This window comes from Miscanthus floridulus, chromosome 4, assembly GCF_019320115.1.
Source record: "Miscanthus floridulus cultivar M001 chromosome 4, ASM1932011v1, whole genome shotgun sequence".
NCBI lineage: Eukaryota > Viridiplantae > Streptophyta > Magnoliopsida > Poales > Poaceae > Miscanthus > Miscanthus floridulus.
In genome coordinates this window covers 101013675-101033918 of record NC_089583.1, presented here as the reverse complement: position 1 = coordinate 101033918, position 20244 = coordinate 101013675, and the positions used below count along the sequence as shown (strand labels likewise).

Below are 20244 nucleotides of genomic sequence, written 5' to 3'. Positions count from 1 at the left end.
CATTATATTCTCTATCGATCGATCGGTTCTGCAAGTGTTTTTTTTTTGTTTTCTTAAAAAAAAACTCACAAGATAGTACTGTAGGTGTGTGTAGTGCACGCCTGGTACCAATCGTACCGACCAATGCGTGAAAACCAACATGCATGAACCCTGAATGAAATAATAAGTGGAACCATATCATATATATTCAAGTCCTTCAATTGTACTTATACATTACAAGTGCTATAAGAGTATAAGACTACGATCGAGCACAAGTGCTGCATCTCATACTTAATTAGCTTGGCCGGCCCGTTTTTGTCTTACCTTTTGTCGTTGCAGGTTGCATGTAAGTAGTTTGTTAAATTACATTTGTGCAAGGTGGGGGCTAGCGGCCTACGTACCACCTTGCAGCACAAGGTAAGACAAATATGCCATAACATAGTTTGTTACTATGTTATGGCGAGCGGATCATATCTATTGGCGGCTTTAGTTTCGGACTGCAACCATAACATAGGGCAACGTTTGGTTGAGAGTTAAGGTGGGGTGAGACGGTCCTGTCTCTGGATTCTGGGACGGGACGGATTCAATTTCTGTTTGGTCGAAGAGGGATGGAACCAACCCATTTTTTGTTTGGTCCGGAGACATAAAAAGTAGGATCACCAACTGATAGGTGGGGTCTACTCATCAGTTTTTTTCTTTTTCCTCACCGTCGCAAGCTGCCTTATCTCTTTCGTCCCCCCCCCCAACCGTGAACTCGCGCACCCCGCATCCTCAGCCGCAAGCGCTGCCGTGCGCCGCCCATCCTCCACCAGTGAGCGCGGCCGCGCGACGCCCCGTGCCTCGTCTCACTCCGGTACCCAGGAATCGGAGCCCGAAGCGCCATCTCGCAACTGCGCAGGAGGGGCAAGCGGCGCATCTCGCCAGCTTGCCAGCGCGGTGGGGCCGAAGGCGGAGCCCACACGGCGAAGGTCACCGAGGCCGGGGGCGAAGGTCGTCGGGTCGGGGCGGAGCCCACGCTTCTTCCTCGACTCCTACAACTCCTGTGTCCCTGCTTCTTCCTTCTTCCTCAACTGCGGCAAGCCCCCGCTCCTCATCTCGTTCTTCTCACACACGCGTGCGGGCCATGCAGCACTCGTCCCACCGAGCACCATCCTCGTCCGCTATTTTTGAGGGGCGAACCGAGTCTGGATCTTCAGCGAATATTCACTCGTGGAACGTCCTCGTCCCCGCTTGCCTCGGATCCGAACAGCTCTCGTCCCAGGCCATCCCATCCCATCCCTCTTCGTCCCAACATCCAAACACTACCTAGGCCTTGTTTAGATACCCTCAAAATTCCAAGTTTTTTCACTCTCTCTCTATCACATCAATTTTTAGCTGTTTGCATGGAGTATTAAATGTAGGTAAAAAAAATAACTAATTGCACAGTTTAGTTGGAAATCACGAGATGAATCTTTTGAGCTTAGTTGGTCCACGATTGGATAATATTTACCAAATAAGACGAAAGTGCTACTATTCATCGGGTTGAAATTTTTTTCAATCTAAACAAGGCCCTAGTAGTATTGGGCCCCTTAACAAACAGGTGCATGTTTTTTTTAATTATCTCCAACAAGCAACTTTATAGTCGTCGGCCATCTTGGTAAAAGTCGTGAGCAAAATAATCAACTTTATAGTCAAGCGTCATGCGGCAAGGCATGCAATGGCATCTGCACGAGTCAATGCAGGGACAGGCCTTTCATAAAAAAAAGGCAAAGCCTGTGTTTAGCTGTCAGGCCAAATTCTAAAAAAGTGCTACATCATTTATCACATCAAATCTTACAATACAAGTATAGAGCATTAAATATAGACAAAAAAAAATTAATTACATAATTTAGTTGGAAATCGTGAGACCCAACTAAACACCCTGACGCCATGGGAAAATTACAATCCTGACAGAGCACAGAGGTGGAGCCCTCCTGTTGACTGGAACAGCAACAGCACACGGACTAGACTAGTCAGCAGCAGGGGAGCCCTTTCCTTTCCCCCTCCCCCTCCCCCTCCCCCAGCAGGCGAGTCGCAGTTGCGCCAGTTGCGCTTCGCTTCGCATTCTCCTCTCCTCTCCCCCGGAACCTTCTTCCGTCTCTCCTTTGACTTGGGGAACAGCAGCGGATGCCTGAAGCGACTTCAAACAAGTCCGGTTCCCAATTTCCCCACGCCAAGTAAAAGCCTCCTCCGATTTCCATCCCTTCGTTCCGCCCACCGCCCCGCACCGCCGCCGGCGAGCGACGAGCCAAGCCGGCCGCCATGTCCGCCACTCCGGAGGACTTCCTGGCGGCGCAGGAGGGGGCTGCGCCGTACCTGGCGGTGCCGGAGCCCTTCTCGCCCTCCGTATTCCTCGACCTGCCCCCGACGCCGCCGGGGCGCCCGACCGACGACGACGACGACCCGGACCTCATCCTCCCCTTCATCTCCCGGATGCTCATGGAGGAGGACATCGACGACAAGTTCTTCTACCAGTTCCCCGACCACCCGGCGCTCCTCACCGCGCAGCAGCCCTACGCGCAGATCCTCTCCGACTCCGCCACCGCTTCCTCTCCGTGTGAAGATTCTTCCTACGCCGCCACGAACACCACTGCCACCACCACAACCACCACCACCAGCAGCGGCTCGGGGACCGCCGGCGGCAACTCCACCCTCTCGCCCTCCTCCGACGCCCCCGCGTCCTCCCCCGACGCCGCCTCCTGGCCGCCCTACGACGACCCGGTCGACCTCTCCGACCTGCTCCGCTCCCCGCCGTACCCTTCTCCTGACATGGGGGTCGGCCTCGACGACTTCGCCGGACTCTTGTCGCCGGCACAAGGACAGGATGCCGCCCCCGCGGCACGATTCCACTTCCAACAGAGTCCGCCGTTCTCGGATGGCGGCGGCGGCGGAGGAGGAGGAGGAGAAGACCAACGGCAGCAACCTTCCTTCGCCGCCCAGAGCACTGGCGGAGCCCAACAACAGCGCGGCAGCCAGAGCTCCGCCGCGTTCTCCAGTGACAAGGATGAAGAGGAGGAGACGAAGACAGAGTCCACCACCTTTCCTGCTGCCGACGCCGACCACGCCGCGCTGGCCTCGGCCTTCTTCGGCGCCCAGAATGGGGGAAACATGGACATGCTCAACATGGCGTTCCTCAAAGGCATGGAGGAGGCCAAGAAGTTCTTGCCCACCACCAACAGCCTTCTCATCGACCTTGACGACCCCTCTGGCAAATCCTTGCCTAAAGACAGAGACAGCAAGCCCTCCACTGCCTTTGCTGCTACCCAAGTCCAAGTGAAGGAGGAGGAGCAGGTGGTGAATGCAATATCAATGTTTGGGGGAAGCAGAAGCGCCAACGGCAGGGGCCGCAAGAACCGCCACGCCGAGGAGGATGATTTGGAGGCGGAGACAGGCAGGAGCAGCAAGCTGATGATGCCGGAGCAGGAGGAAACCGGTGCCAACGAGCTGTACAATGAAATCATGTATTGTACCTATGAGTCGTTCATGAAGCGCATGGAGGACCTGCGCATCGCCATGGACAGTGAGACTGAGAAGAGCGCCAGGAAGGTCAGCAGGAAGGGGGCGCGGGGGAAGCAGAGTCTCGTGAACGGGGTCGTCGACCTGCGCACCATGCTCATCCATTGCGCGCAGTCGGTGGCCACCGGCGATCGCCGGAGCGCGACCGAGGTGCTGAAGCAGATCAAGCAGCACTCCTCGCCCCGAGGGGACGCCACGCAGAGGCTGGCTCATTGTTTCGCCATGGGACTGGAGGCACGGCTTGCAGGCACGGGGAGCCAGGCGTACCAGTCGCTCATGGCACAGCACACCTCGGTCGTGGATATTCTCAAGGCATACAGGCTGTACGTGGCAGCCTGCTGCTTCATGAAGGTGAATTTCATCTTCTCCCACATGACAGTTGGTGACGCCGTGGCAGGGAGGAGCAAGTTGCACATTGTGGAGTATGGTGTGCAGCATGGATTCCATTATCCAGGTTTGTTCCATCTACTGGCAAGGAGGGAAGGTGGACCGCCAGAGGTGAGGGTCACCGCAATTGCCGTCCCACAGCCTGGGTTTCGCCCAGCCCACCAGATTGAAGAAGCAGGCCACCGTCTCAGGCAACATTGCCCGTGAGATGGGCGTGCCATTCAAGTTCCGTGGTATTGCAGCAAAGTGGGAGGCCGTACGTGCTAAGGACCTCAATATTGATCCGGATGAGGTGCTTGTTGTCAACAGTGAGTGCTATATCGGCAACTTGATGGACGAGAGCGTTTTGGTGGACAGCCCGAGCCCTAGGGACACGGTCCTCAACAACATCCGGGAGATGCGGCCCAATGTGTTCATCCATACCATAGTAAATGGAACCTATGGTGCACCATTCTTTTTGACACGGTTCCGGGAGGCACTCTTCTTTTTCTCGGCACAATTCGACATGATCGATGCGACCATCCCCAGGGACAGTGCTGAACGGCTGCTGATCGAGCGGAATATCTTTGGGTCATTTGCCCTAAATGTGATTGCTTGTGAGGGTGCAGACAGGGTGGAACGGCCTGAAACTTATAAGCAATGGCAGGTGCGAAACCACAGGGCTGGGACTCAGGCAGCTACCACTGAATCAAGAGGTTGTCAAGGCTGCCAGGGACAAGGTCAAGAACTATTATCACAGAGACTTCCTCGTCGATGAGGATAACCGGTGGTTGCTGCTCGGATGGAAGGGGACGTGTGCTCTATGCCATGTCGACATGGGTTGCGGAGGATAATAAACCCATCTTTTAGTGCCTGAATCCAACTATAGATCATATTTATATTTGATAGATGGTCTATGTTGAACTATGATCCAGCACCTTGTAGTTGAGGGGACTTATGTTTCTAGAGAGTTTAGTGCTGAAACCTTTGAGGTAGAGCTACATAGGTTGTAGATATAGTTCTTGATATACTGCAGAGTTGTAATAATCTACTATGTACAATGTACACTAGAATTAAAACCTTGTAGTTGACAAGTGGTTACATGTTTGACCTCTGAAGGCTTAATAAACCCTGAAAAGTATCTAATGATGCATGATATGAAGGTAGATGGTCTATGTTTAAACTATGATCCAGCAACCTGTGGTTCAGTGGACTTATGTTTCTAGAGGGTTTAGTGCAGAAACTAGCCAGGTAGAAATAAGTAGATGCTTACAGCTACATAGGTTGTGGATGTAGTTCTTTATATTGCAGAGTTGTACTATTATATACTATGTACACCAGAATTTGTAATAGTATACTATGTACACAAAGAATTAAACCCTGTCACTGACAAGCAATTTTATGGGCTACATGTTTGACCTCATGTTCTTTTTTGAAGGCTTAGTAAACCCTGAAAAGTATTCTGCCTTGTGAAGGTCTGCTTCTGCTGTAGCATCAGACTGTTGGCATCTCCATCACTGGTGGTGTAAGAATTGAAATTACACTAATTAATCAGAGTATTCTATTTTACAATCTCATTCCTTTTGGTGATATTCTGAAATGCAGATCCGAGTGGTGGCGTTCAAGTTTTCCAACATGACCATCTGCAAGGCTATTGCAGGGAGGAAAAGGGTACACATTGTGGATTACGGCATACATTACGGATCCCAGTGGCCAGGTTTGCTGAAATGTTTATCTATATGCCCGGGAGGGCCACCGGAAATGAGGATCACTAGGCATTGATCTTCCCCAGCCTGGGTTCCGTCCAGCGGCTTGGGTCCAGGAGACGGGCCGGTGGCTTAGCAGTTATGCTTGTCAGGTTGACGTGCCGTTCAAGTACCGTGGCATTGCGGCTAAGTGGGAGACAGGTTGGTGTTGATGATTTGGACATCGACCCTGATGAGGTACTCATTGTCAATAGCATCCTCCATTTTGGAAACTTGATGGACGAAGGTATCGACACGAGTAGCCCAAGCCCGAGGGATGTTGTTCTCAGCAACATCCGGAAGATGCGACCGGATGTGTTCATCCTTTTCATCACGAATGGCACATATAGCTCACCGTATTTTGTACGACGGTTCTGGGAAGCGCTATTCCACTACTCTGCAATGTTTGACATGATGGATGCCACGACCCCACGGGATAGTGATCTACGCGTTCTGGTTGAGCAGTGATCTTTTTTGCCAGTGTGCCCAGAATGTCATCGCTTGTGAAGGCTTGGACAGGGTGGAGCGCCCTGAGACATATAAGAAGTGGCAATTGCGGAACCTACTGGGCAGGGCTGAGACAGCTGCCGTTGGATCCAGATATTGTCAAGGCAGTGCGGGAGAGTGTCAGGGACAAGTTTCACGAGGACTTTGTCATTGATGTGGATCGTCAGTGGCTCCTGGGAGGGTGGAAGGGACGCATACTCTATGCAATGTCGACATGGGCTGCTGCTGATTCTATGTTGGATTCTTAGCTGCTTTAATTTACTGGATGGGTTCAGAGATATAGATAATGGCAGCTGTTTATGATTCCTGAGTGTTGATGATGCTGAGCTTCTTTATTTCTTTTGTTCTTTTGTAGGATGGTGAACTTATGTTAATGTACAATAAACTGAACAACATCCCTCCTTTTGTTTTATTGCTGAATGTTATGCTGTGACTGAAAAGCAAATTTGACTCTCATGTCTTGTTTCGTGAAGTTCATTTAGGTTGTGACATAAGTTTTTTGGTGCTTCCCTTTCGTTTGGAAAAGGGTAAACAGAAGGTTGATTAAGCATTAAAGCTATACATGTTATTCTGAGTAACTTCCTAGGCGATTTCTACTAAATATTTTTCCCTTAATCCTTTCATTCAGGCAGTTACAGCAAAAGGAGGTGGTTAGATTCAAGATTACACTACCACAAAACAGGTCATGCAACACTGTAAAAAAATCATCATTCCGATGATTTTTGAAGTGCCTGGTCTACTTTTCTTCACCAGATACGGAGATGTTGGTAATGTCAACTGTACATTTGTTTCTGACTTTCTGTAAATGAACTCATGAGCCCACTAGGTCTGTCCAGTTAATTATTTGTCTACTAGAAATCTGTGCTATGTGATTGATATTTCCCTGGTTAGGTGCAGAACCTGAACCTAAAACCTGATGTAAAGACATGTCCTGGTATTTGCCTCTCTGGAACTCTAAACAATGGAATTCTTGAACTGCACAGCAGCTGTTGTCCTGACTAGAGATGAAATTTATAACGACATACATGTCTACTTAGAACTACACAGGGTCTTAGATATAGTTCCCTTTGTACTGGTGCAGAACTTGTGAAAATGTACAACAAAACCGAAGAACCATGTTTATTTATTTATTTATTGCTAGTTTATGGCTTTATTATTATGTAGCCTTGCAAATTGATATGCTACTTATTTGAATTGATAGGCCTCTGTGTTATGTGATTCAACACACTTTATTTGAAGATGCTTGGATATAAGCAGTAGATGCATTGTAATGTCTTCTAATAATGTAATAGTCGATGTTTATTTGGGTGTTCTTGTTGCTTCTTATAGCCGCAAATAGGATCTTAGATTAGTTCTCAGTGTGTTGATGCTGCCTGTGTAAATGTACAACAAACTGAAAAACCACTTGTGGTACCTGTATTGTGAAGTCCACTTTCTCTTGTAACATTGTATATTCCCTTGCACCTGGAAAGAGTAAATGGGCACGAGATTAAGCATTAAAATTGCACATATTATTCTGTTATTCAGAGTATTGATTTCTGCTTCTTTGTTTTTTTGGTGATTGTTTCAAATGCAAACTTATTGGTACCATACTTTCCCCATTTTGTACCTAGTTTCAAATTCCTGGGGATGGTTTCCGCTGAATATTTTTCTTAATTCTTTCATTCAGAGTACAGTTGAAAGAGGTGTTTCTGTCTTTTCCCTTTTTGGACTCAAACTATGGTAGGCTTATGCCACCTATCTGACTAAATCTTTTACTCAAAGCATAGGGAACAAATGATATAGTAGCATGCCGAGGTACAAGGGGCTTTCAAAGAAACTGTTTCTGCAATTTTGGGAGAGGTGCTGTAACACGTCTGTTGGCTAGGGCTGGCTGTGTGTGTGTGTGTGGGGTGGGGGGGTGGGGGGGTGGGGGGTGCGGCTATGGTGGAGGGGGCTGGCTGTGGGGGGCTATGGAGGATGAGGGTGGCGGCTAGGGTTTGGTGGAGGTGCTGTTGGCGCAGGGAAGAGGGAAGAGGGGTGGCGGCAGGAAGAGAGAGAGAGGCGCTGGAGGAAGAGAGGGGAGGGATAGGAAACGCCTTGGGCTATTTCTTTCTCGATTTCCAGTGAGTACAATACCCCTATATTTATAGTCCCTAATGGACTTGTGTCTCAAGCAACCACGGGAGATATCCTTATAGATTGGATTCCCCTTTCCTAAACAAACCAAACTCCAATCTCCTAATTTATTTCTATTTTCCTAATTCCTTCTAAGGGAAGGAGGCACCGAGCTGTTGCCGTGGGTGGGCGCTGGGCATGCCCCCCCCCCCCCCCCCCCCCCCCCCCGGGCCGCGGCTGGCCCATTGGTCCTGGGCTGGGGAGGTGCCATCAGGCGTGTGACAGGTGCTGGATGGCATCTTCTTATATGTGATGATACACAACAACAACAACAAAACCTTTAAATTCCAAACAAGTTGGGGTAGGCTAGAGTTGAAACCCAGCAATCAAGGTTCAGGCACATGAATAACTGTCTTCCAAGCACTCCTATCTAAGGCTAAGTCTTTGGGTATATTCCATCCTTTCAAGTCTCCTTTTATTGCCTCTACCCAAGTCAACTTCGGTCTTCCTCTGTCTCTCTTCATATTACTATCCTGGCCTAGGATTCCACTACGCACCGGTGCCTCTATAGGTCTCCGTTGGACATGTCCAAACCATCTCAACCGGTGTTGGACAAGCTTCTCTTCAATTGGTGCTACCCCTAATCTACTACGTATATCATCGTTCCGAACTCGATCCCTTCTTGTATGATCGCAAATCCAACGCAACATACGCATTTCCGCAACACTTATCTGTTGAACATGTCGTCTTTTCGTAGGCCAACATTCTGCACCATACAACATAGCAGGTCTAATCGTCGTCTTATAAAACTTGCCTTTTAGCTTCTGTGGTACCCTTTTGTCACATAGGACACCAGATGCTTGCCGCCACTTCATCCACCCTGCTTTGATTCTATGGCTAACATCTTCATCAATATCCCCGTCTCTCTGTAGCATTGATCATAAATATCAAAAGGTATCCTTTCTAGGCACTACTTGACCTTCCAAACCAATATCTTCCTCCTTCCGAATAGTAGTTCCGAAGTCACATCTCATATACTCAGTTTTAGTTCTACTGAGTCTAAAACCTTTGGACTCCAAAGTCTCCCGCCATAACTCCAGTTTCTGATTCACTCCTGTTCGACTTTCATCAACTAGCACTACATCGTCCGCGAAAAGCATACACCAAGGGATGTCCCCTTGTATGTCCCTTGTGACCTCATCCATTACTAAGGCAAACAAATAAGGGCTCAAAGCTGATCCTTGATGTAGTCCTATCCTAATCGGGAAGTCATCCGTGTCTCCATCACTTGTTCGAACTCTAGTCACAACATTGTTGTACATGTCCTTAATGAGCCCGACGTACTTCGTTGGGACTTTATGTTTGTCCAAAGCCCACCACATAACATTTCTTGGTATTTTATCATAAGCCTTCTCCAAGTCAATAAAAACCATGTGTATGTCCTCCTTTTTCTCCCTATACCGCTCTATAACTTGTCTTATTAAGAAAATGGCTTCCATTGTTGACCTTCCGGGCATGAAACCAAATTGGTTCATAGGGACCCGCGTTATTGCTCTCAAGCGATGCTCGATAACTCTCTCCCATAGCTTCATAATATGACTCATCAACTTAATTCTCCGGTAATTAGTACAACTTTGAATATCCCCTTTATTCTTGTAGATCGATACCAATATACTTCTCCACTCATCAGGCATCTTGTTCGATCGAAAAATATGGTTGAACAGCTTGGTTAGCCATACTATAGCTATGTCCCCGAGACATCTCCACACCTCGATTGGAATACCATCCGGTCCCATCGTCTTACCTCCTTTCATCCTTTTCAACGTCTCTCTGACCTCAGATTCTTGGATTCTCCGCTCAAAGCGCATATTGGTGTCATCAAAAGAGTCATCCAACTGAAAGGTTGTGTTCATATTCTCACCATTGAACAATTTGTCAAAATACTCTTGCCATCGATGTCGGATCTCATCCTCCTTCACCAAGAGATGCTCCCTTTCATCCTTAATGCACTTAACTTGGTTGAAGTCCCTTGTCTTTCTCTCACGAACTCTAGCCATCCTATAAATGTCCTTCTCTCCTTCCTTCGTACTCAAACGTTGGTAAAGATCCTCGTACGCTCTACCCTTTGCCACACTTACAGCTCGCTTTGCAGTCTTCTTTGCCACCTTGTACTTCTCTATGTTGTCCACACTCCTGTCATGGTACAAGCGTCTATAACACTCTTTCTTCTCCTTAATAGCCCTTTGGACTTCCTCGTTCCACCACCAAGTATTTTTAACCTCGTCTCCACTTCCTTTGGTTACTCCACACACCTCTGAGGCCACCTTCCAAATGTTGGTTGCCATCTTCTCCCACATGTTGTTTATGTCTTCTTCTTCCTTCCAAGAACCCTCTTTGATAACCCTTTCACTGAATACCTCTGACGTCTCCCCTTTTAGTTTCCACCTGAAAACGAAAGTCTGCCACCAAAAGCTTATATGTGATGATACATACTAGTAAATAGTATGACAATTGTGAGTTTCTGAACAAAGATGGACACATTATGGTCAGTGTAAGCTTACAATGATCCTTTTATCATACTAATTTGTTCACAGTAGTACTAAGTTACTGGTGATGACAGAGAAAGGCCCACAGTTGCGCACATCTGCAAATTGGGCGTCAGTTAATCTTAGGACAATTCTCCACCTATTGGGATTCACAATTTCACAGTAGTATGAACCTTGAGCTTTATATATGCATAAGAGATTCGGAGTAGCAGTTTTTGCAATGATGCTTCCACATGTTCATCAGTTGATATCGAATCACTGGCATACTGGTGCGTTGAATGCTGAACCTGCTAGGATTCCAGTAAGACTTTTGAGCTCTTGATCAAACTAGAGTAACATTGAACAAACTTCAGATCAGAGATGTTTGTTGCTTGCCTCAATCATTTCTCAGTCTATGTTTTTCTTAAGACAGTTTCTTTCTCTATGGAGTGTTCTAGCTTAGATACTGAAAAACTTTCTTGGAAGGGTGTAGGCTCACAGTATGCATTTCTCTATCATTTTTATTTGTTTCTCTTCAGGTTTGGTACAATAATACCTGACCAAATGTGCACAATCTGATTGTTAGAAGCTGACATATGTAGATTTGAAGAAGGTGCAATTTGGTCAGTTTTTTGCTCTGTCCGTTCACTTATATATATGTTATATGACCTATGCATATGCAGCATGGACAAACAACAACAACAACATAGTCTTTCAGTCCCAAGCAAATTGAGGTAGGCTAGAGTTGAAACCCACCAAGAGCCTCAAGTCATGGTTCATGTACTTCAATAGCTGCTTTTCAAGCACTCCTATTCAAACATAGATCTTTAGGTATATCCAAGCTTTCAAATATCTTTTTATTACCTCCCTCATGTCAATTTCGGTCTTCCTCTACCTCTCCTCATATTATTAGCTTGGCTTAGGACTCTACAATGCACTGGTGCCTCTGGAGGTCTTCTTTGGACATGGCCAAAACCACCTCAACCGATGTTGGACAAGTTTTTCTTTAATTGGTGCTACCTCTAGGCGATCACGTATATCATTGTTCTGAACTCGGCCCATTCTTATGTGACCACAAATCTATCGCAACATATGCATTTCTGCAACACTCAGTTATTGAACATGTCGAATCTTTGTAGGCCAATATTCTGCTCCATACAACATAGCTGGTCTAATCGCCGTTTTATAAAACTTGCCTTTTAGCTTTTGTGGTACCTCTTGTCACAGAGAATGCCAGAAGTTTGTCGCCACTTGATCCACCCTGCTTTGATTCTATGGCTAACGTCAGCATCAATATCTCTATCCCTCTATAGCATCAATCCCAGATATCGAAAGGTATCCTTCTTAGGCACTACTTGACCTTCCAAACTCACATCTTCCTCCTCCTGTGCAGCTTCACCAAAGTCGCATCTCATGTATTCGGTTTTAGTTTTGCTCGATTTAAAACATTTAGACTCAAGGGTCTACCGCCATAACTCTAGTTTCCTATTTACTCCCGCCTGACTTTCGTCCACTAACACTACATCATCAGCGAATAACATATACCAAGGGATATCCCCTTGTATGTTCCTGGTAACCTCATCTATTACCAAGGCAAAGAGATACGAGCTTAAGGCTGACCCTTGATGAAGTCCAATTTTAATCGAGAAGTAATCTGTGTTACCATCGTTTGTTCGAACACTAGTCACAACATTGTTGTACATGTCCTTGACGAGGGCCACGTACTTTGATCAGACTTTATGTTTGTCCAAAGCATGAACAAATTTAGGATTATTTTGTACCCAGCTGACAGGCCATAATTTAGTTTCATGAATCATGTGCAGTGCATTGTGTCTATGCTCCGTTCCAGTAAGAAAAGGAAAAACTTTAGTAGGAAGAGGAGAGTCAGTTACTCTGTTTCCAAGTACCAGGTGTTTGATACTGCAGAGACTCTTGTCAAATGTCAAGCACCTAGGCTAGGATTCTAGTAAGACTTTTGAGCTTTTGATCAAACTAAAGTAATATTGAAGATTGAACTAAGTTCAGACTAGAGATGTTTGTTGCTTGCCTTGGTCATTTATCACTTTGTTTTTCCGAAGACAGTTTCTTTCTATGGAGTGTTCTAGCATAGAGAATCGTACTGTTTTTTGGAGGGTGTATAGGTTCACTCTATGCAGCTCTGTCATGTTTATTAGTTTACTTTTCAGGTTTGGTACAGTAATAATTTTGTTCAAGAGTCCATGTTTGGAGCAGGGTATGAACATCTGAGGAAATGTGGGCAGTCTGACTTTTAGAGGCTGACATATGCAGATTTGAAAGCAGGTGCAACTTGGTCTGTCTTTTGCTTTGTCCATCCATATTTATATATAGATTATTCAGCATGAGCAAGTTCAGAATTTTGTTATGCCAGGTGACAGAGACCGACCTCCGTTACCTAATCATATATCAGGTGAGTGCATTGTGTGTTTGCTGCGTTCTAATAATAAGAAAATAAAAAGAACTTTTTGTAGGAAGAGAAGAGTCCTTTATCTGTTTCAATAATTGTAGCAGGTATCTGATACTGCAGACTCTTGTCAACCACCCTGCCGATGGAGGAAGAAACTTGGCAATTTCAGGCAGAAGAACAGAGGACTGTTTGCATCCATGGACGGGAGAAGACAAAAGAAGAGTCCCAGCAGGGTCCATCACAGTTGCGTTTGGCCTCGCCCCTCGTCTCATCTAGGAGCCGCCAAGGTCGCATCAGAATTTTCAGAACGAACTTCTAGGCGCTTTCCCTTCCCACTCCCAGCTTCTCTCCCCTCCTTTCTCCCTCTGAAAAGAAAAGAAAAAGATTTCGTTTTTATCCATCCACCAGTCTACCACAACATTCAACACATAGGTCATAAAAAAAGTTGACCGCATACATATGCTATCGTTCTAAACTTCTTTGCTCTCTAAGCCATTACATCCGCATTCTGTTCGTTTTTCACCGTTTGGGAGTCTTGACAAGTGGGTCAGGTCAGTCAAAACGTCCATAATATCACTCTCATCCTTATTCTCTCTCTCTCTCAAACTCGACCTCATCTCTCTTCTCCGCGCGCGCCCTCGACGGAGCTCGCCTGTGCCCGTGCCCATGCCCGCGGCTGGCCAGGGCAGAGCTCGCCCGCGCGCGCCCGCGGCGGAGCTCCCCCGCCCCCGCCCGCGGCGGCTGGCCGGGGCGGAACTCGCCCGCGCGCGCCCGCGGCGGCCGGAGCTCACCTCCTCGCGTCACCTCCACGCACGCTGCGGCAGATCCACGGCGAGGACCGGCTGCGGCAGCTCCACGCGCGCCGCCTTCTGGCTCTCGCCGCCGCCGTTGGGGATGAGGCCGCCTCCCTGCACACTGGGGCCCTTGCCGTCGCCGTCGGGGCTCGTGTCGGTGTGCGCGGGGGAGCTCCGCCCTTGGCTGCTGCAGCTCCCCTTTGCTCACCATGTCCATCCCCGCCATCTCCCTATTGGCCACGGCGGCGCGGGAGGCGCGCCTGCACCCGTCTGTTTCACCTGTCTGTTTGACACCGTTAAGACAGAGGCGCAAGAGAAAGAGAGAGAAAAAGAGAGTTTGGGTGGCCGACAAACGGACCCTATCGTAGGGTAAAATGGTCATTTCACCTGTCTGTTTGACACCGTTAAGTAGAAAAGTGGACGAAATGGCTTGGAGAGCAAAGAAGTTCAGAACGGTGGCATATACGTGCGGTCAACTTTTTTAATAGTCTATGTGTAATTTTAAACTTTTTTAACGACACACGTGTAAAAGCCTTTTTTTTTTTTATCCCACCCAACCCAGACTACCCAGCCTGGCAGCCATGGCCGCCTCGCCGGACGATTTCGTGGCTGACCCTGCCGAGCCCTTCTCCCCCTCCATCTTCCTCGACCTGCCCCCGACGGCAATGGCGAGGGCAAGGACCCGGTCTCCGATGACCTCGTCCTCCCCTTCATCGAGCGGATGCTCATGGAGGAGGGGATCCACGAAGAGTTCTTCTACCAGTACCCCGACCACCCTGCGCTCCTCCAAGCCCAGGAATCGTACGCGCGGGTCCTCCGACTCCACCGCGGATTCCTCTTCGGACGGCATCCCCACCGTGTCGGTGTCCTCCGGCTCCGACGACCTCACCACGGATGCCATCACCGCGTCCGAGCTGTGCCCGGCGCAAGCGCAACTGGGGGATGCTGGCGTCCGGAGTGACGCTGCCGCCGTGGAGGAGATGGAGAAAAAGGCCAACAGCACCATGCTTACAGCCGTCGATGGTGACCACGCCGCGCTGGCCTCGGCGTTCTTCAGCGCCCAGCAGGACGGGGGAAGCAACGCCATGCTCAACTTGGCATTCCTCAAGGGCATGGAAGAGGCCAACAAGTTCCTGCCTAGAGACATCGACCTGCTGCGCGGTTCTGCCACCGTCCTTCAAGTGAAGGAAGAGGCAGAGGAGGGAAGTGCCAATTGCAGGGGCCGCAAGAACCGGCACAACTGGGATGATGTCCTGGAGTCCAATTTTGGCAGGGGGAGGAAGATGATGGCGCCTGAGGCGGAGGAATCTGGTGAGGTGGTAGACGAAATGATTGCCAATGGGTTTCAGTTGTTCCTCCGAGAGGTGGAGGGCCTCCGCATCAGTATGGGCAGCGAGGCCGAGAAGAAGAGCAGGAAAGGGATTGCGCAGAGCACCAACAGAATGGTGGACTTGTGCACCTTGCTCATACATTGTGCACAGGCCATGGCAACGGACGACCGCCGGAGCACGGCCGAACTGCTTAGGAAGATCAAGCAGCATTCTTCTCCATTGGGAGACGCCACACAAAGGCTGGCACATTATTTCGCTGAGGGATTGGAGGCGCGGCTGGCTGGTTCAGGGAGCCTGGTGTACAATTCGATCATGGCAAAGCGCACCTCAGTCGTGGACTTCCTCAAAGCCTACCGGCTGTACGCGGCAGCCTGCTGCTTCCGAGTGATGGCGTTCAAGCTTGCCAACTTGACCATCTGCAAGGCTATTGCAGGGAGGAAGAAGGTGCACATTGTGGATTACGGCATACATTACGGGTCCCAGTGGCCTGGTTTGCTCAAGTTTTTATCTATATGGCCGGGTGGGCCACCGGAAGTGAGGATTACTGGCATTGATCTTCCCCAGTCTGGGTTCCGTCCAGCTTCTCGGGTCAAGGAGATAGGGCGGCGGCTTAGCAATTATGCCTCTTAGTTCGGCGTGCCGTTCAAGTACCGTGGCATTGCGGCTAAGTGGGAGACGGTTGGCGTTGATGATTTGGATATCGACCCTGATGAGGTACTCATTGTCAATAGCATCCTCCATTTTGGAAACTTGATGGACGAAGCCACGAAGGTATCGACACGAGTAGCCCAAGCCCGAGGGATGTTGTCCTCAGCAACATCCGGAAGATGCGACCAGATGTGTTCATCCTTTTCATCATGAATGGCACATATAGCTCACCATATTTTGTACCATGATTCCGGGAGGCGCTATTCCACTACTCTGCAATGTTTGACATGATGGATGCCACGACCCCACGAGATAGTGATCTACGCGTTCTGGTTGAGCGGGATCTCTTTGTCCAGTGTGCCCAGAATGTCATCGCTTGTGAAGGCTTGGACAGGGTGGAGCGCCCTGAGACATATAAGAAGTGGCAGTTGCGGAACCACCGGGCAGGGCTGAGACAGCTGACATTGGATACGGTTATTGTCATGGCCGTTCGGGAGAGCATCAGGGACAAGTTTCACGAGGACTTTGTCACTGATGTGGATCATCAGTGGCTCCTGGGAGGGTGGAAGGGACGCATACTCTATGCAATGTCGACATGGGCTGCAGCTGATGCTATCTCGAATTTTTAGCTGCTTTAATTTACTGGATTCAGAGATATAGTCTAGATAATGGCATCTATATATAAGTTAGTCTGTCAATGAACTGGTTCTGCTCAGCAGCTGTATGTTACAAGGTACTTAGTTCCAAAATGACTGGGACTAGAGTTGACATTTACAAGGTAGAAACAAGTTCAGACATAACATTCGATGTTTATTTAGATTAGATGGTCCTATTGCTGCTTGAGCTACATTGTATGTTAGATATGATTCCTGAGTGTTGATTATGCTGAGCTGCTGCTTCTTTTTCCTTTTTTTTTTTGAAACATGTACAGATAGTGAACTTATGTTAATGTGCAACAAATTGGAGAACAACCCTCCTTTTGTTTTGTTGCTGTATGTTATTCTGTGACCGAAAAGCAAATTTGACTCTCATGTGATGAGATATATGATTTGTGATGTTCATTTCGGTTGTGACATGGTTTTTTGGTGCTTCCTTTTATGGAAAATGGTAAACAGAAGGCTGTTTAGCATTAAAGTTATATATGTTATTCTGAGTAACTTACCAGGCCGTTTGTACTGAATATTTTTCCTTAATCCTTTCATTCAGGCAGGTACAACTGAAGGAGGTGATTAGATTCAAGATTACACTACCACAAAACAAGTAATTGCACAATGTAAAAGATGATCATATCAGACGTTTTTTGAAGTTTCTGTTATAGAGGGTAGCAGAGATGTTGGTAAATGGCAACTGTACAAATGTTTCTGACTTCCTCTGAATGAACTCATGAACCTAATAGGTGTGTCCAGTTAATTGCTTGCATTGTCTACTGGAAATCTGTGCTATGTGATTGATATTTCCCTGGTTGGGTGCAGAGCCTGAACCTAAAAACTGATGTAAAGACTTGTCCTATTTGGCTCTCCGGAACTCTAAAAAAGATGAACTCTTGAACTGCACAGCAGCTGTGGTTCATTCTTGCAAGACGGCCTGGACTAGAGATGTAATTTATAGTGGTATACATGTATTTCTTAGAACAACACAGGGTCTTAGATAATAGATATAGTTACCTGTGTGCTGGTGCAGAACTTGTGAAAATGTACAACAAAACTGAAGAACCCTGTTTATTCATTCATTGCTAGTATATGGCTTTATTGTTCTGTATTCTTGCAAATTTATAGGCTACTTATTTCAATATAGTGTGGTGAGATTTCTGTCGTGTGAAGTTCTTGTGACATCAGAATTTTGGAGCTTCCCTTTCATCTGAAAAGAATATTAAAAGAAGCATGGTAAAGTATTAAAGTTGTTCATCAGAGCATTGATTTCTGTTTATTTTCATTGTTTTGGAGATGGTTTGAAATACAAAATTATCGATACAGTACATCCACCCATTTTCTCCCTAGTTCCAAATTTCTCAGGCAGTTTCTGATTCTATTTTTGAGACAAGTGCAGCTAAAGGAGATGGCTGTATCCAAAATTTTCATGGTATTTCTGCAATTCGTTTAGTCAGCGCAATACTGAGTGCTGAAACTTGTATGTTAGAAATGAGGAGATGCTTAGAGCTATATTGGTTGTAGATATAGTTGTGGATGTGTTGCAGAGTTTATGGTAACTTGCACTGAAATTTAAAACCCAGTAGCTGTCTAGCTGATAAGCAATGTTTGACCTTTCATGTGTTTTTCTTTAACGCAATTTGACCTTTCATGTGTCGAAGGCTTAAAGCCTTAAAAAAATCGGTACTAGTATTTCTGTTGTAGCATCAGACTACTTTTGGCATTTCCCTTGCGTCTAGGCGTGATTATGCATTAAATTTGCATTGATTAATCAGAGTATTTCATTTCTGAATCTTCGGTTTTTTGTGTGGACATTTCTGCATCTTCATCAAAGTCTCAATTTCCCAGGCAATTTATACTGAATATTCCCATTTTCCACCATTTTGTCATTCAAGAAGGTGCAGCTGAACGAGGTCATCAGATTCAGGGATCAAATGTTGACTGTGTTATTTCTGCAACTCAGGAATAGTAAATGGCTGACATCTGCTCGATGATGCATGGTATGAATCATGCAGCTGTGAAAAATTATGATGTGACGTTTTCTGCACAAAGATGGACACCTTGTGCATTCTTTAAGCTTGCAATGATCCTCATCATATAACTTCCATCTTATTGATCCCGAGTTATTGGTGAAGAGCAGGAAGGTCCACTGCTTGAAATTTGCATACCAGTTGTCTGTTTTTGTGGCCTCATGGAATATATTGAGCATGGTTACATAATCTGGTTGGATTAGAATATATTGAGCCTCCATAGAACCACATTATCCCCGAATACGCTTAGTTTTTGTGGTATGATTAGTGATTCCATCTTGCAATATAGTATGCATTTGTTCACTTTTTCAGGTTTTGAGTACCAGTAGCCTGGATCACCTCTGTCCATGTACGTAGATGGGGAGAGAAGCAAAGCATGGAAAATTTGGTTATTGCAACCTGACAGGTACCGGTTTTTTATCTGTCTGATTTTTTGCTGCCGTCCTGTCAGCATTGCATTCCCTTCTTGGAACTTTCCTTACCTCTGTTGAGTGTATGTACAGAAAGCCTCAAAGCTTGGGATCGGCCAACTATTGCACATCGGCAGCCAAAGCTTGGATTTTTTTTAATACCACCCAGCATGCAGCAGCAAGAGGTCAGCCAGTCATGGCGCGAGGAGCACAATGGCTCGGCATGGCTATCTAAATTACAAATTCAAATGCCTGCCTCATTCAGACTTTTTCACGAATCACAAATATCATCCGAATATGCAAAAACATCTGTTTCTGCAAGTGCAGTAATCACTGTTTACATTATTAATTATGAGTATAATAGCTCCCAACTAACAAACAAAGGGGAAATTAGTAAGCACAATGGAAAACATCCGATTCTTCTGATTGAATAAAGTGTCTAAAGAATCATAATGCAGATAGATGGCACACATTATCCACAGGCAGGCTGGCAACACCTACTCCAAATCCATAAGAATGTCATTGATTCATGCCATATCTCTGCCGTGGCCACACAAGCCAGTGGTACTGGTGCTGGTGCTGGTGCTTGTATTTTTGGAGCCGGGTTTGTATACGCGGCCCAACCAGATATGACTAATAAGGGCCAGTAATCAAATAATATTGTAAACATGATAACACTTACTGAATGTCCCCATGCCCAAATTAGCCCCTTCCTCGTTCGTAACGGTGGTAGTAGAAGAAGACGTCTCGAACTAAGTTCCACATTTTTATATAGCGCTACGAGACAAGGGAGGACGCATGTGGCGACTGCAGTCTTATGAGCCACCGGAGCTAGCACCACATATGCACCAAGTGCAAAGGCAGCTGCCAAACTTGTAAGTGAAATGGATAAGAGGTAGAAGGCTGTGCCTAGGTGTATTTGGCGGCTCAGAGGGTTCAACAAAGGAGTTCCAGAATACATGAGACCAATGGTAGCCATCGCTTAGAAAATGAAGGCCAATGTGTTGGACGCGATGAATGCATCAAAAGCATACCTTCGTGCAAGTATTGGTGAGCCTCCATTATTGTGATCATCAGCTATGTAACCTCCAGGGACAGCAAAAGTTACGCCAAATGTCACTGTTGCTATTAGAACTGAACCAATACGCATAGTTCCCCTCGAGTCTTTCACCACCTCCATTTCTTTACTTTCATCATGTTTTACTG

At 47.0% G+C, this 20244-nt stretch overlaps 3 pseudogenes; all 3 read left to right on the top strand.

Annotated features, from left to right (window-relative positions):
* The first annotated feature begins 2036 nt into the window (after positions 1–2036).
* LOC136550156 (scarecrow-like protein 34) lies at positions 2037–5210 on the top strand (annotated as a pseudogene).
* LOC136548928 (scarecrow-like protein 9) lies at positions 5028–13597 on the top strand (annotated as a pseudogene).
* A 918-nt stretch (positions 13598–14515) lies between these two features.
* LOC136550157 (scarecrow-like protein 30) lies at positions 14516–17848 on the top strand (annotated as a pseudogene).
* Positions 17849–20244: the final 2396 nt, after the last annotated feature.